This window comes from Pongo abelii, chromosome 19 (genome assembly GCF_028885655.2).
Source record: "Pongo abelii isolate AG06213 chromosome 19, NHGRI_mPonAbe1-v2.0_pri, whole genome shotgun sequence".
NCBI lineage: Eukaryota > Metazoa > Chordata > Mammalia > Primates > Hominidae > Pongo > Pongo abelii.
The window spans coordinates 24,325,980-24,338,810 of NC_072004.2; the positions used below are offsets into that span (position 1 = coordinate 24,325,980).

Genomic DNA, 12,831 nt, shown 5'->3' on the forward strand with positions numbered 1-12,831 from the left:
AAAGGAGACAGTCAAATTGTCCCTGTTTGCAGACAATGTGATTTCATACACAGAAAAAACTAAAGACTCTACCAAAAACTTCTTAGAGTGATAAATGAATTTAATAAATTTAATAAAGTTGCAGGATATAAAATCAACATACAAAAAACAGTAGCATTTCTATATGTTGCTAGTAAACTAGCTGAAAAAAAATTCAGGAAGCTATTTCTTTTACAATAGCTACAAAAATGTAGCTATTGTAGAAATAAACTTAACCGAGGAAGTAAAAGATTTCTACAACAAAAATTACAAACATCAATGAAAGAAATTAAAGAAAACACAGAAAAGGAAAGACATCCAGGTTTATGGACTGAAATAATTAATATTCTAAAATGACTCACTATCCTACGTGATTTACAAATTCAGTATAATCACTAGCTTGTATTTTCAAAAGCACCTTAGCTGCATATTCTTAAGTCATTCAAATGACAATGCCTGGATTTAAGTGTAAGAGGTATTTTTATATCTATTTTATATTGGGCACAATATAGTGTGCTCGACCTCAAATTTGCTCAAAGATTGGAGCAGGTGCTGACAGCGAGGAGAACCCAGACAGTGGGCGCAGGCACTTCTGAGCCTGTGGGGTCACGGGGGCCCTCCCAGGCACCAAGAGTGCAGAGTGCCTGGGTCTGCAGCCGTGGCTTGAAAGGCTCCAGCTGTACCTGGGAGGGTGGGGCTCCTGCCTTCTCCTGGCTCCCAAGAGCACAGGACTGCCTGGGTCGCAGACCCTCCTTGGGCAGCTGCAGTTGCGCCTGGGGAGTTACTGCCCTGGCAATTTGGAAGGGGCTGGGCTCCCACTTGTCCCCAGCTCCCACTGGCTCCATAGAGTGTGCAGCCCTGGCCGTGACTCCTCTCTGCGTTTTCCCTGCAGTAGTGCACGGGCGAGGTGCAGGTGGCATGGGGGCCCTGGCTAATGCCGCACAAATGAACCTGATGCTCCTGGGGCCAATCCTGCAAGACCCGGCTGCCAGCGCTGATGGGCTCCCAGATGTGGTGGGAAGCGAAGTTGAGGCCACCATGGAGGGTCTGCACCTGGGAGTGGGTCCTGCCCAGCCATTAGGGGGCGGCTCAGTCAGATGCCTTGGGACACAGGGAACGGGGACCTACCACCGCCACTGCTGCTCCTGCTGCTGCTCCTGAAAACACTGCCCGTGAGGCCCAAGTGCTACTGACATGATGGCAACTGCCACTCCAGATGGCCAGCCGCTCCCATCAATAGTGTCCATATCTGGGAAGAAAAGTCAGGAAATAAATTATTGGTCAATAAAAATAATAGCAATAATAGTCCATGTTAAATTGACTGATCAACAGTGTTTGCTTTTGTTTAGGATTTTATTTTTTGCTTCATATTTATTAAACACATTTTATTTTATTGAGAACAAAATGTTAGATTTTTGGAAATTCATTTAGTACTTGTAAGTGTACTCTAGCAATGAAATTCTTAGCCAAACAGTTTAGACTCTAGTTAATATTTTGTTGGTCAGAAACATTGTGTAATTTTAAAAATCTTGGTATATGTCTACATATGTTTAGTTGCAATTTAACTTTACCTACAGTCAGGTTTAATAGCTATCCTTTTATGAAAGGATGATATCTTACCCTTTGTAGATCCACAGTGCCTATCAACAATGTTTACTTGCAACATGTTGACAACTAACAGAAGCAAGGTATTAATTTGCTAATAACTTATTATCCTGGGGGACAGTACTATTCATTCCCAGGCACTTAAATTTCTACCAAGACACATTTATATATAGCTGGAAAGAAATTAAAGAAAGCACAAAAAAGGAAAGACATCCAGGACTGTATTATTTTTATTAATTAATTATTAAATTAATGTTTCAATTATCTTGAGTGCTTTCTCATATGAGATTTGTCTGGAATAGTAACATACCAGGACTTCTGCTTTGGAATTTCCTTTTTTCTGAATTTCTTTTTTTTGTGTGACAACTTAGCATTTTTTTAATATCTTTCTAAGTTGATACTGTTTTATTATTTCCTTCAAGAATTGAGAATGTACTTACATATTGAGCATACGAAATTTCCCATTATATCAAATCTTTATTCATTACAAAATTCAAATAAGCTAATAGATCCTAATGTTGCCATTGTTTGCATTTTCCTCTAGCCTAAAATTATTTTTATTTCAATTTTTGGAAAAGTATAACTCTTGTTTAATATCATCTCCCAACTCAAAACCAGATAAATAAAGCAATAAAGAAAACAGAGGCCAGGCACAGTGGCTCATGCCTGTAATCCCAGCACTTTGGGAGACCAGGAATAGTTGATCACTTGAGCCCAGGAGTTCAAGACCAGCCTGAGTAATATAACAAAACCCTATCTCTACTAAAAATACAAAAATTAGCCACGTGTGCTGGTGCATGCCTGTAGTCCCAGCTACTTGGGAGGCTGAGGGACAAGAATCACTTGAACTTGGGAGGCAAAGGTTACAGTGAGTGGAGCTGGTGCCACTGTCCTCCAGCTTGGGTGGCAGAGCCAGACCTTTTCTCTGAAAAAAAAAAAAGAAAAGAAAAAAAAAGTTTCCTAATTAGTAAAGATAGTTTATAGACAAGATCAATAATAAACAAGATGTTTATGAATAGCCACAATTGCATAAGTTGGAAAACAATCATTTAGATAAAGTTCTGGTGGTGTTGTATGTGCCTGTATGTGTGATAACATTTATCTATTAATCTTAATGTCATGCAAGGACAGTATCTTGATTTCTGCACTCCAAATTATTTCTTATTAGTAAATAAAAAATAAGTTTATCAGCTAGCAAATATTGCTTAAAAACTTGAAACACAAAAACATTGATATTATATGTATATATTTGTCAACACATAAAATATTCTGCATTTGTCATTTGCTCAAGTCTGAATGCTTTGGTTAGAAAAAAAGCTTCTAAATTTTATTTCTAGAAGATCACAATCTAAATTTCATATTCCCAAAGTTAATAAACAAACATAGTTGATAATTTTTCACAGCTGAAAGATAGGCATTATGATATATAAAATAGAAAAAAGTGAAGATTTATGTGGTTTAGCTGAGTCAATGAGTCAAAAATGTGGAATGCTGAAAAAAATAATGAAGTATTTTATCCCATTCATAGCAGCACTTCTTCAAATTATAATTTTCAGAGATGATCATAGTACATTCAAAATTAATTTTTAAATTTTGGTAACTGCTTTAATAAGGGTGATTGAGAAACTGCAGTGTATTAAGAATATAATAGTAGGGAACTAGGAACATCAGCCCTGACTCAGATTTCACCCGTAACTACTGAAAATGATAAAGAGAGGTTGGGGTGACATGATTCATATATTTGAATGTCTATCATGCTGAAAATTTCATTTTATTTTAATTTCTTAATTGAAGGATAAAATTTTATGTATTTATTTTGTACAACATGATATTTTGAGGTATATTTACGTTGTGAGGTGACTAAATCTAGCTAATTAGCGTATGTATTACCTTATATGGTTATGAATTTTGTGGTAATTAACATCCAAAATATATAAGAAATTCAAACAACTCAATAGCAAGAAGGCAAATGAACTGATTAAAATATAAGCAAAAGATCTGAGCAGACATTTCTCAAAAGAAGACATACAAATGGCCAAGTAGGCATATGCAAAAAATGTTCAACATCACAATTATTATGGAAATGCAAACTACAGCTCCACTCTGCTGTCATCTCACACCTATTATAATGGTTATTATCAAAAATACAAGAATTAAACGTGTTGATCACGGTGTGGAGACCAGGGAACCCTTGTACACTATTGGTGGGAATATATTCACTTCGTGTAAAAGTAATTGCAGTTTTGCCATTACATTCAATGGCAAAAACTTCAATTACTTTTGCACTAACCTAATAAATTAGTACAGCCGCTATGTATTAAATATTAAGTTTTAGGCCGCTAAGTATTATGGTTCTCCAGAAATTTTAAAATTGAACTACTATATGATCCAGTGATCCCACTGCTGGGTATCTACCTATCCAAAGGATATAAAATCAGTATATGGAACAGATATCTGCACTCCCATGTTTATTGCAGTATTATTCACAGTAGTCATGATATGGAATCAACTTGTGTCCGTCGACGGGGGAATGGATAGAGAAAATGTGGCATATACATACAATGAAATACATTCAGCCACAGAAAAGAAGGAAATTCTGTCATTTGTGAAAACGTGGATGAACCTGGAGAATATTATGAGCTAGGCCAGAAGGACAATTATCACATAGTCTCATTTGTATGTGGAATCTCAAAAAGTTAAGAAGTAGAGAGTAAAATGTTTTTTTTGCCAGCAGCTAGTGTGGTTGGGAAGGGAGTTTGGTAGATGTTGGTCAAAGGATACACAACTATAGTCAGAGAGAAGGAGTAAAATTCAAGAGATCTATTGTGCAATGTGCTGACTATTGTTAGCAACTTAATGTATTTTTGAGAAATTCTGAGAGTGGATTAGTGTTCTAAACCAAAATGATAACTATGTGAGATGATGCTGGAAACTAATGGAAACATTTCTTTTTGTATGAAGACAGGACTGTGAACAAGGGTGATTGTAGCATTGTTGGTTGAAATGCAGATGAAGGCCATTGACTTCTTTCAGTGTTCTTCAAGAGCTTTGGAATGCAAGGAACCAACGTGGTATGGAGAAAAAAATGTTACATATAGTGTCAGAAAACTCAGATGATAAACTTAATAAATGCATGAATTTGGGAAGATAATTTACATCTCTCAGGATCAGTTACTTCATACCAAGGTTTATACGTGGGTTATTAGGAAGTCTGATTTAAATGATGTAAGTGAAATGTCTGAAACATAAGTTATTCTCAGTAATATTATAGTTATTTAACACAACATTTTAATGGGCATATGGTGTTAATGATACATTAAATTATATTTTAATATTTTAACAAAATACTTTCATAAAGGAGTTTCATTCTTGTTGAACAGGCTGGAGTGCAATGGCACGATCTCAGCTCACTGCAACCTCTGCCTCCTGGGTTCAAGCTATTCTCCTGCCTCAGCCTCCCGGGTAGCTGGGATTACAGGCATGCGCCACCATGCATGGCTAATTTTGTATTTTTAGTAGAGACAGCATTTTGCCATGTTGGCCAGGCTGGTTTTGAATTAGTGACCTCAGGTGATCCACCCACCTTGGCATCTCAAAGTGCTGGGATTACAGGCGTGAGCCACTGCAGCCAGCCGAAAATAATTTTATTACATTTAAAATACTAGTAAAACTTATTTAATCTACATTTTCTTATGTTACAAAAATATGGTTGCAGTATGAATTCAGATGGTTTACACGTTAAAATTACTAACCTCTATGGCTGAAAAAGTTACCTATAAATGTTCATCGCCTTTAATTGATATTCACTCATATATGAAAATATATCACACTAATCAAATTGCAGATGTAGTAATAGAAAAGCAAAACTGTGCTATGAGTTTTGAACACCAATTTAATTTGACAGAACTTAAGTGACCAGAAAGAAAATAGAATTATTTGCAACTGAAGAAATTGCTGCTGGGTTAAAATTGACATTGAAAAAGCCCACCTTTTGACACTCTCCTCCCCCACATTGGCAACTGTTGGAATCAATTGTCATGCTCCCAAGGCAAATTATTGTCCATAACATCACAAAAAGTAATGAGAGCAAAAGAATTTCTGTAAGAACATGAGGCTTTCCTAAGCACTAAACTAACAAAGCTTGAACTTAGCTAAGAAATGGGAAGTTGCAGACACTGCACATCAGCAAAATGTCTTGGCAGAAGATGGACATGCAGAAGTGCAATCACTGTCTTATTTATTTTCCACTCTAGGGGACACCAATATGAAAGTGACTAATATCGGATAATCATTCCCAGAACCAATTAAACATAGCATGCCATTTCTTGTGGAGAATATTTCATGCTCAGGGAAATTAAACCATTTTATTATGATTAAGTTTCCTTAGTCAAACATGCTTTAAACTTACATTCTCACACTGTTAACTAGATGGGTATGAATTTACTTTCCTATGGTGTACAGGTGATTTCTGGAGGGAAATAGATGAAGTGCTCACGTGGAATGGAACTAGAGTGTGGTTCTTTTTGTATTCTACTTTGCATTAACTGAAATATTTAGTGTATTGATCTCATTTCCCAAATGAATAAAATGGAGTTCAGAAAGCTTATGTGATTTGCAAATTGAGGCAGAGCTGATAACACACAGTGTTGTTTTGGCAGTGCAAGTTTCTGACTTCAAATCCGTTTAGACCACAGAGTTTTATCTATACAGCATAATTATGACCAGATCTAAGAAATCAAATTCTAAAACAATAGAGACTATATTTTGATGATGTTTTACTATATGATCAAGAACAATAAGTTAGGATACATTTAAATGACTTTAGTGTGTTTCATCGGTTTAATTTTTATGACTGCACTGTGAATTATAGGCATTTTAAACTTATTTTAATTGTATGTTCCAAATGTGAATTGGACAAATATTTAAAATTGTTGTATTCTCACCACAAAAATGGTATGTAAGGCAATGCATATGTTCATTAGCTAGATTGAATCATTCCACAATATATATACTTTAAAATATCATATTGTACATGATATGTACAATGGTATCTACAAATTAAAAATGGAAATAATAATAAATTATGTCTTAGGCAAATATTCACTGATATTGGAAATAATATTTATGCATCTCATTGACTCAATTTATACTAAAAGGCAAATAGCCATCTTCCTTAATAATAGTTGTAGTATTTTCATAGCCATCTCTGTTTATCTCTGCAGTTTACTGTGAAGCAAATTTTCGTACTTCTCTTTAACACTCAGAGGAATACTTCAAAGGAAAATTGAGATATGAAAGTTGGTTGAAGGTTTTATGGGGTAAACTGGGTTATTTGTGGATAGATGTCATAGCACACAACCGTGTAGCAACTTATACTCAAGTACCATTCAAATATCTCCTCTTCACCAAACGTCTTCTGCTCCCTCGATTCCTTTCTTTAGGCATCTTCTGGTCTCTCATGGGAAGAATATATAATAATAAAGAGGGCTTGGGAGGAAAACAGACTAGTATTGGCTAATCCATTACATACTCTGGGTAAATTGTTTGAACCATATTCACACCCTGTTAATAAAACCTATCCCATATGGTTAAAATGGGTATTCAATAACATGTCTTTAATGTGTTTAGCACAACACCCAGCTAACTGTACCAATTGTGATAATGGTAACAAAGAAGTGGTCAGAAGCAAACAGAGAGGGAAAGCCCTTATTCCACTTCACATAATCTCCAACATTCTTGCCCCAAAGAGTATGTAACATACAATATAATTAAAAATGAGTATAGGACATTTAAGATTTCCAGGCTTATCTTCTGACCAACTTGCCATTAAGTTCTTCTGCTGCAGATATTATAGACACTTTATAAAGTAAGCACTCAAAATCCTCGTCTCCCTGGTCGTCCTCATGTTTGTTTGCCACTGGCATCCTAGAGAATGAACTGGCCTTCTCAATAACACCTTTTTTTTTTTTGAGACGGAGTCTTGCTCTTTCGCCCAGGCCGGACTTCAGTGGCATAATCTCGGCTCACTGCAAGCTCTGCCTCCCGGGTTCACGCCATCCTCCTGACTCAGCCTCCTGAGTAGCTGGGACTACAGGCGCCCGCCATGGCGCCCAGCTAATTTTTTTGGTATTTTTAGTGAAGACGGGGTTTCACCGTGTTAGCCAGGATGGTCTCGATCTCCTGACCTCGTGATCCGCCCGCCTCGGCCTCCCAAAGTGCTGGGATTACAGGCATGAGCCACCGCGCCCGGCCCTCAGTAACATTTTGACTTGATCTGTCAAGGCGCTTTCGTCAGTGCTTCTGGACCGCAGCCGCCACCTACAGCCTCCACAGTGCCAGGCGTCCCTGAGCTGGCCTCACTCCAGTTCCTGAGCACCAAGACCACAGAAGCTGAGGCCCCTGACGGAGGCGCCAAGGCCCTGGGGGTGGTTGCCCGAGTCCCGCGCCTGTCTCCTGAAAGGCCAAGGGTGGCCTGCACCTCGCTGACGGCTGTTCCCTGCGGTGTTCAGCCCCTCCTGGGAAGCCAGTGGCAGCCCCTGCAGCATGCACTCAGCTGCTCCTGCCCCGCAGGTGGGGCTCGCTTGCCTCCAGCCCCACTCCAGCTCCTGAGACTAGAAGGAACCGGACGAGGAGGTGTGCAACCTGACCAAGGTGGTCCTAGCGGGGAGCTTCGCTCCAGCGCTCTTCCGGGGAGGCTGGCTCACTTCTGGGACAGTGGCCAACCAAGGCCTGCGACCACCTGCCGAGCCGGTGACCGACGCCGCCCGACCCTCCCTCGCCCGCCAGAGCCCAACGCCCGTTGGACGAATCGCTGCTGCACAGCGGGCTCTGGTACCTGCCGTGCCTCATTTAACGGGACGCCAGGGCCAGGCGCCTCTGGCCGTGCTTTCAGCCCCAAGATTTCTGCGGCTTGGATCCCGCTGTGCGAGCTGCTCAGTGAGATCTGCTGCTGGAGGGGTGGGCTGCATCTAGGAGGGGTTGATGGTGTCTCATCCCTGCAGTCCTATGGAAACAGGCTGTCTCAGAGAGGGGAGATGGGCAAGCCAGCTGTGGATACCCGGCTGGATGGCCTGGACGCAGCCCTCAGCAGCCTGGAGGAGAAGCTGGAGGGCTAGGTACCCATAGACGGGCTGGAAGCCTGGCCACTGTCACAGAAGTCAAGGAGTGTCCCCAGATCTCCCAGCCCCAGAAGCTGACCTCGAAGGGCTGAGGCCAGCACTGGGAGCTGTTCAAGCAAGACATGCAATCCTGCCATGAGAGCCAGGCCACGCCCCAGTGGACACCCACCCCACACCCTCCACAGCTCAACCTCAAGGGCTGTGAGGGCATTTCTGGTGTTAGCGTCTGTGGCTTCAAGTTCTGCATCCAACTCACCCGAGGAAAGCGACCCCCACCTGCGGGGCAGGAGCAGCCGGGTGCATGCTGCAGCGGCTGCCACTGGCTCCCCAGGAGGGGTTGCACCTTGCAGAGAACAGCCGCCAGCGAGATGCAGGCCTTCCAGCAGACAGGCACCGGGTTCGGCAACCACCACCAGGGCAGTGGTGCCGTTGTCAGGGGCCTCAGCCTCTGTGGTCTTGGTACTCCCTCCACACCCCCAACCCTGCACTTCCACAAATGTTCAAGGACAAGCAGCTCATCCCACGGATCCCGGAAGCCCCCAGAATGTGGCCTGGCTCTTGCCGACCAGGCCCAGCTGTGCCTCCATCAGGCCTGGCAATCCTTGCCTGACTTTGGCATCTACTACCTCATGGTCAGGCTCAAGAGCAGAAAAGATCCTGGGACTCGTCAACAATCAACAGTTCACATCGACTTGACTGTTGGTGATGTGGTGACCTGGCGTTTCAGCAATATGTGGTACTGGGACGTCAAACTGGGATACCAGCAGGCGGTTATCAACATGGCCTTCAGCTGTGTGTCTCCCATCTGTCCAGTTATGCACAACCACATCAGGGGCTACATTTTCCTGTTGATCCAGAGTGGGCCCCTGGGGAGGAGCTGGATGAGGGGATCTCTTCCTGCAGCTCAGGGGCGGAGGCTTTCTAAGGGCTGTCTGACTGCCCCTGTCCTGCTCATCCTCTGCGGCTAGGCTCCCAAGCCCACATCCATTGTGTCTGGCTGCCCACACCTGCTCCAGGCAGTCACTGAGCTGGGCTTGTTCACCTGGTGCCACTGGCTTTCTGCTGGCTCTGCCAGGGACCTGGCTGAGCCAGACTCTGCCATCATCCAGGCTAGGGACAGGGGTCCTGAGCTCATAAGGTGCCCGCTTCCCTTGTCCAAGAGGCTGAGGTCAACACCCCTGACCTCTCTGTAGTCCCTGAACACACAAAGAAGTCCAACTCTAACTGTGGGATGATGAGTCCTGTTTTGAAACTGAAGTTTATGTCTTCTTACTTTTAAAGACTAGTAATCGCTGTAATTCCTCAAGAAGATAAGGTGTCATGAATGTATTTTTTAACTGTCGTAGACTTATTGAAGTGAGTTTTGCAGTTCTAGTAATCCACAGAACACATTTAAAAAAATTGAATAATCTACCTTTGTTTCAGTGTCAGGTACTGATCTTGGTACGGCATTGGAAAGTAAACATGACGTAAAAAATCGCTGGTCTTATATAATTTATATTCTAGCAGGTAAGAGAAACAAACTGTGTATTAGTAAAATATACAGTGCATCAGGTGGTTCTAAGGAGGAAAACAAAGCAGGGCACAAAAATGAAGTGCTTAGAAAAACTTCTAGTAATACGATTAAGGTAGGCACCACTTTGAGGAAACATTTGAGCAAAATGATGAACACGGTAAATATTCATTAGGAAAAAATGGAATTTTTGTAAAATGAGAGATGATGTAGGTGAAGAATTTGACAGTTATGGATATATTAATTTTGGGATTTCCATTAAGTAGTTAATTGGAGATGTTAAGTAAGCATTTAAATATATAAATCTGAAACTCAGGGGAGAGTTCTGGCCTGGATATAAAATGTTGAAAATCATTGTTATATTGTTCTTTTGGGCATGTTCAGCTGCATGGGTGCTGGCAAGGATTAGACACAGACAGTTGCATTTAACCAAGGTTGTAATTTTGGCAGTAGAGTTGAATATATCAAGGGAAAGAAATGAATTGAAGTTGCATAAGCTCTAGAAATTTCAAGTTGATAATTAACTTCAATTTGTTTGAGGTAGATGGGAAGCAAAGGGATTATGGATATTAAAAAGTTCATAGAAACAGTAGATCATTGTTTCTTTGAAGCTCACACTTTGTTTCTAGATATATTGTTTTATGGCCAAATGGAGATATTAGCATAAAAATAGAATGGTTTTTATTAAATAACATTAAATGGAAAGATGTATTTGGAGTTGTCACTTTATATAAAAAAGTTGAAGAGACATAAGAGTTATAGTGATGTACATCTTTATAAGGTATTTTAAAAGAGAGATTTGAGGAATGATGAAGGTTAAATGATTAACATAAAAACTAAGATTAAATGAGCTGGGCATGGTGACCCATGCCTGTAATCCCAACATTTTGGGAGGCTGAGGTGGGTGGATCGCTTGACCCCAGGAGTTTGAGACCAACCTGAGTAACACAGTGAGACCCTGTCTCTACAAAAAATACAAAAATTAGCCAAGTGTTGTTGCATGCACTTGTAGTCCCAGCTACTGAGGAGGCTGAGTTGAGAGAAATGCTTGAGTCTGGGAGGTTGAGGCTACAATGAGCTATGATTGCACTACTGCACTCCAGCGTGGGTGACAGACTGAGATCCTGTGAAAGAAAAGAAAAGAAGATGAGAGAAGGGAGAAAAGGGGAGGAGAGGGGAGGGAGAGAAGAGAGAAGAGAAGAGAACGAAGAGAAGAGAGAGAAGAGAAGGGAAAGAAAAAGGAAAAAGGGAGAGAGAAGAAAGGAGAAAGGGGAAGAGAGAAAATAAACAACAATAACAACAACAAAAATGACAATCAAATCAAACAACACATAGATTTACTGAAGCAGAAAGAAAGACCTGAGTCTATAGACCAACAGGTTGGAGCTCCAGATGACAGTGCTGAGAAAAAAAATCCCCATGGAATCACATGCTAAAGAATATGTGTTTGATTAGGAACTCCAGAGAAGGGGTAGAAGCCAATAATGAAATGGAAAGAGTAACAAGGGAAGAAAAAGGAAATTAATAACTGGAGTGATCAATAACCAGAGGAAAAAAACCCACAAGGTAAACCAATAAATGTAAAATAAGCCAAAAGAAATAAAATCAACTACAGTAGATCGATTGTTTAATGAAATGTGAACAGATGAATTCCCATTGAAAGACAAAGGTCAGCTTGGGTTTAAAAATACAGTGATAACTGGGCAATATGGTGAGATCCCCATCTCTCCAAAAGAAAAAAAAATACAAAAAATTAGCTGGATGTAATGGTGCATGCCTGTAGTCCCAGCTACTGTAGAGGCTGAGGTGGGGGGATCACCTCAAACTAGAAGGCCAATGCTGAAGTAAGCTGTGATGGTGCCACTGCACTCCAGCCAGGGCAACAGAACAAGACCTTGTCTCAATCAACACCATCACCAACAAAAAAACCCAGTGATGTATATATACAAGAAAAACACTTAAACAATGATAATGGTAGAAAATAAAAGAATGCCAAGAGATACCAGGAAAGCACAAAAGCTAAAGTAAAATCAAGAGTGGCCATAATAATAATAGAGGGGTGGAATTTAAGGTTAAGCACTGAAATGGGATAAAGAGGGACACCATGTAATGACAGGCACAATTTGTAATGAGAGAACACTCAAAATCTGCATGCTCCCAACAGCATCACGGTAAATACAAAAAGCAAAATCTAGTAAAAGGTGAGATTTATAGAGAAAATTACAGAGAACACTCAAAATCTGCATGCTCCCCACAGCATCACAGTAAATATAAAAAGGAAAAACTAGTAAAAGAAGAGATTTATAGAGAAAATTTGAGTGGAAGGCTAAATCTCTGTTAGAACTAGAGTAAAAGCCTCCTCCCTCAAAGGATACAAAAGAAGTGAAAGTTTGAATAACCAAAAACTTGATTTGGTATATATGGGACCTTATATCCCTTAAATAGAAAATATACATTTTTTCTATATCTATGAAAATCTGAGAAAAATCATTTGTTTGGCCACAAAAAATTCATAATAAATTTTAAAAGTGGAGACTTTACACATTCGGAGAAAATGAATGCTTTCCTAATAAAATA

At 40.4% G+C, this 12,831-nt stretch overlaps 1 long non-coding RNA gene across 3 annotated transcripts in view; it reads right to left on the reverse strand.

Annotated features, from left to right (window-relative positions):
- LOC134760523 (uncharacterized) overlaps nucleotides 1-12,831 on the reverse strand; it is a 45,698-nt gene that overhangs the window by 22,892 nt on the left and 9,975 nt on the right. For all 3 annotated transcript variants that reach the window (XR_010138110.1, XR_010138111.1, XR_010138112.1), the window contains exon 2: nucleotides 1,147-1,267. This is a non-coding gene — a long non-coding RNA (uncharacterized LOC134760523). The remainder of the gene's footprint in view (nucleotides 1-1,146; nucleotides 1,268-12,831) is intronic.